The sequence below is a fragment of the Lipotes vexillifer genome, unplaced genomic scaffold (genome assembly GCF_000442215.2).
Source record: "Lipotes vexillifer unplaced genomic scaffold, Lipotes_vexillifer_v1.1 scaffold591, whole genome shotgun sequence".
Lineage (NCBI taxonomy): Eukaryota > Metazoa > Chordata > Mammalia > Artiodactyla > Lipotidae > Lipotes > Lipotes vexillifer.
In genome coordinates, this window is record NW_006791954.1 from 611,843 (window position 1) to 616,452 (window position 4,610).

Below are 4,610 nucleotides of genomic sequence, written 5' to 3' on the forward strand. Positions count from 1 at the left end.
ATCTCACATACTCCTTGGCCCTGACGTCAGGCCACAGCTGGACATTTCCCGGGGTGAACTGACTCCAGCTTCAGGAATGACGCTCAGACTCCGGGCACCACCTCCAGGCTCAAATTGCTCTTCCTCCCTTCTGGGGAAGGACACAGGGGAAATGTTTTGCAGGCCACATAGAATAGGGGTTAGGAGCAAGGGGTCTTTAGAGTAAAACATGGGTTTGCATCTCAGCGTTGCCCCGTCCTAGGCCATCCATCTCCTCTTTAGGGTGGGACCGTGCTGGTCTCACAGGGTTGCCGTCACCCTCTAATGTCTCATCCTGTTTTGCTATCCTTAGAATCCTTATCCCAATTTCTGTATGGTCTGTCTGTCTGCCCCCACTAAAGCGTAAGGTCCAAGGGAGCAGCAGCCTTGCCTGGCAGATTCAGGGATGTATCCCAGCTCCTGGAGTGGTGTCTGGTACATGCAGGCCATCAGTAGAGGATAGGGATGGGGGAAACCTAGAGAAACGTCAATGGGTTCATGGTAGCTGCCTTCCAATACCTGAGGGGCAGGAAGAGAGCCTAGCTCCTCCAGAGCAGCAGCGCTCAAAGGCAAAACCGTAAACCACAGTGACACATCCCTGGGAGGTTTGCAGCACGACTTGCCTAAGAATCAGAGCTCCCTCCTCGTGCGGGAGTCTCATCGCAGGCCCTGGGACCATCTGCTTGGGCTGCTGTTAAGGACGTGTCTGAGATGGATGGACATCGAGTTCTGGGGCTCTGGGCTGAGGCTCTCCGCCAAAAGGAAGGTTCTCTGCCCAAGCCCCCATCCTTTCTCCTTGTCTTGATCAGGAGAAGGCTGCTTGCTAGGGACGGGATCCAGGCCAAGGGAACGGCTCACCTTGGGGCCTTCATCCTCTAGATTGTGGGGGTACCTGCAGAATTGCCCCATTTCACCAGTAAGGACACTGTCCTAGTGGCCCATGGCCTAGAACTGGGGCTGCTGGAGGATGAGGTAGGAGGAGGCTGAATTAAAAGCCCTGGGCCCGAGTTTCTTTCAAGCTGTGCAACCTAGGCCCTATGCCTCCCCCTCTGAGTCTCATCTACTCCCTTGCAGAAGGGGCTCAACACTGTCTTCATTGACTTCCCAGGATCATTGCGAGGGAAAAAAAAAAAAGTGTATAAGTACTCTGAAAACCGTACAGATGAAAGGGATTCTAGTTAAGGCCCAGAACCCTCAAACCCACTACATAATTTCTCTCTTAGATGGTGCAGTAAGCAGGATAATGGCTCCCCAAAGATGTCCACACCCTTATTGCCAGAAGCTGTGAATTCGTTACCTTACAAGGCAAAAAGGACTTTGCAGATGTGATTAAGGATTTTGAGATGGGGAGATTATCGTGAATTATCCAGAGCGTCCCAATGGAATCACAAGGGTCCTTCTAAGAGGGAGGCAGGAGGGTCAGAGTCAGAGAAGGAGATGTGATGATGGAAGCAGAGGTCGAAGTGACACGGCCATGAGCCAGGAAAGGCCGCAGCCTTTAGGAGCTGGAAAAGACAAGGAACAGATTCTGTCCTAGAGCCCCCAGAGGAACACAGCTCTGCTCACACCTGATTTTAGCCATTTCAGACTTCTGACCTCCAGAACTATAATAAATTTGTGTTGTTTTAAGCCACTAAGTTTGTGGTAATTTGTTATTGCAACAATAGGAAATTAATATAGACAGAGTCATATAAACACTTTCAAATATGATGCTCCAGCTCTTTTTCAATATTCCTTCTCAGTCAATGAAAGCTTCTGTGGTTACCAAGTTAGCTCAGGACTCCCATGTTTTCATTAAGTAGAGCACCGCTTATCCTGAGTTCCATTTTAGCAGAGCGTGCCAAACTTGACACACCCAAGTTAGAACCCCTGCTCAATAATTTTCCAGCTGGGTGACCTTGGGCCAGGTCACTTAACTTCTGGAGTTGTGAGAATTAAAGATGATTCCACTCAAAAACTCTTTCCTTTCACAGAAGTTAAGGGTTGTATCTAGGGTTGCCAGATAAAATACAAAATGCCCAATTAAATTTGAATTTCAGATAAAACAAATGGTTTTTTAGTATAACTATGTTCCATGCAATATTTCGTTGTTATGAACGTATTCATTGTTTTATCTGAAATTCAAATATAGCTGGGTGTATTTTTATTTGCTAAATCTGTCAACCTTAGTCTTGTTCCAGGTCACATAGCTTGTAAGCAACAGAGCTAAGCCTCAGTCTCAGACCTTTCAAGCCCAAGGTCAATAAGCACCCTGCTCCATCACAGGCCTGGCTTTGAGCAGATTAGCTTAGCCACATAGTAGCCTGGATTTTCAACCCAACTGAGGCTTCAAAAACAAAAGAAGTTTGAGCTTTGAAAATTCATTTCATATCTTAAAAATATATAAAGTGATTATGAAATAAAAATTTAAAACAACAAATAAATGCTTATATTTATTATAGATGTACATATGTATAAAGTGTGTAAAATCAACACTGAGTATGAAAAATGAAAGAAGAAACTGCATGCCAAAATGCTTTAACGTATATTAAGAATGTGAATATATCTCTAACATGCCTTTCAGGACTTTTTTCCTTTTGCCTATGTGGACCAACCCATACAATCTGTGGAGTTTAAATGGCAACTAACCTTACTGGGGTTTTATCATGGACTGGGCAGCCTTCTAAGCACTTTATGTGTACTAACTTCTGTTTTTTAAAATTGAGATATAATTCACATAAAATTTTATGTAACATAAAATTTACCCTTTAAAGTGTACAATTCAGTGGGTTTTACTATATTCACAAGGTTGTGCCACCACCACCACCAGTCTGGTTCCAGAACATTTCCATCACCCCAAAAAGAAACCCGTATCCATCAAGAGTCACTCCCCATTCCCTTCTGCCTTCAGCCCCTGGCAAATACTACTCTATTTTCTGTCTTTATGGATTTGCCTGTCCTGGACACTTCACAAACGGGAAATCATACAATATGTGGCCTTTCGTGGCTGCTTTCTTTCACGTAGCATAATGTTTTCAAGGTTAAATGCACATATTGGTATTTCATCTCTTTTTATTGCTGTATTGTAATATTTCACTGTATTAATAAACCATGCTTTATTTATCCATTTATCAGTTGATGAGCATCTGAGTTGTCTCCACATTGTGACTACTGTGAATAATGCTGCTAGGAACGTTTCTTTGGATACAAGTTTTTGTGCGGACATATGTTTTTTTACTCTCTTGGGTACATATCTAGGAGTAGGATTGTCGGGTCATGTAGTAATTCTATATTTAACTCTTTGAGGAACTGCCAGACTGTTTTCCACAGCAGCTGCATCATTTTGCATTCCCACCAGCAGCGTGTGAGTGTTCCAATTTTTCCATGTACTTGCCAACACTTATTTTCCTTTTTTAAAATTATAACTACCTTAGTGGCTGTGAAGTGGTATCTCATTGCGGTTTTGATTTGCGGTTCCTTAATGGCTAATAATGTTGAGCAGCTTTTCGTGTGCTTTCTGTCCTTTCGTATATCTCCTTTGGAGAAATGTCTATTCAAATCCTTTGCCCATTTTTTAATTGGGTTGTTTGTCTTTTGGTTGTTGAGTTGTAGGAGTTCTTTATATATTCTGGATATTAGATCCTTTTCAGATATACAGTTTGCAAATATTTTCTCCCATTCTGTGGTTTTCTTTTCACTTTCTTGATAGTGTCCTTTGACATACAAGATGTTTTAATTTTGATGAAATCTAATTTATATATTTTCTCTGGTTGTTTTAGCTATGTGTCCTAAGTTCTTGAAAGTTTACAACAACCATGTGAGGGAGAGCACTCCCATTTTAAAGTTGAGGAAACTGGGGTATAGAAAGGTGAAGCACCTTGTTCAAGATTAAGCAGCTAACAAGCGGCAGGGCTGAACACAAGCACTCACACTCCGGGACCTGGGCGGGAATCATTCACCGCTCCTGCGCTCAAACTCAATTTAAGGAGTAGGATCCTTAAATTGTTCCTGGACCTTCAGACCTTATTCAAGATTAGGACAGCCTGGGCTTCCCTGGTGGCGCAGTGGTTGAGAGTCCACCTGCCAATGCAGGGGACATGGGTTCGTGCCCCGGTCCGGGAAGATCCCACATGCTGCAGAGCAGCTGAGCCCGTGAGCCATGGCTGCTGAGCCGGCGCGTCCAGAGCCTGTGCTCCGCAATGGGAGAGGCCACAACAGTGAGAGGCCCTGCGTACCACAAAAAAAAAATAAAATAAAAAATTTAAAAATAAATAAAATAAATAAAGATTAGGACAGCCTGCCTGACAGTTTTCACAGCTCACCTTTTATTGTTCATGAATTCATCTGAAGGGTCAATACAGGGTTGGGGGGGGGGGATACTGAGGGCAGTGGGGAACAATGGCAGCTTCCCCAGTGATGTAAAGCAGCCTCTGTGAGCCAAGGCCCTGCCCACCTTGTCTCCCATCATGGCTGCCAAAGCCTCAGACAGGGGATCTGGCCTCTCACTTCGGTCCTAATCAAAATAAGAAAGGTCAGCCAAGAAAGTGAGGCCTGTGTAAGTTGGTCAGGTTCAAGGGCAAGGGGAAGCCCCAAGCTGTGTCAGGGATAGCAGG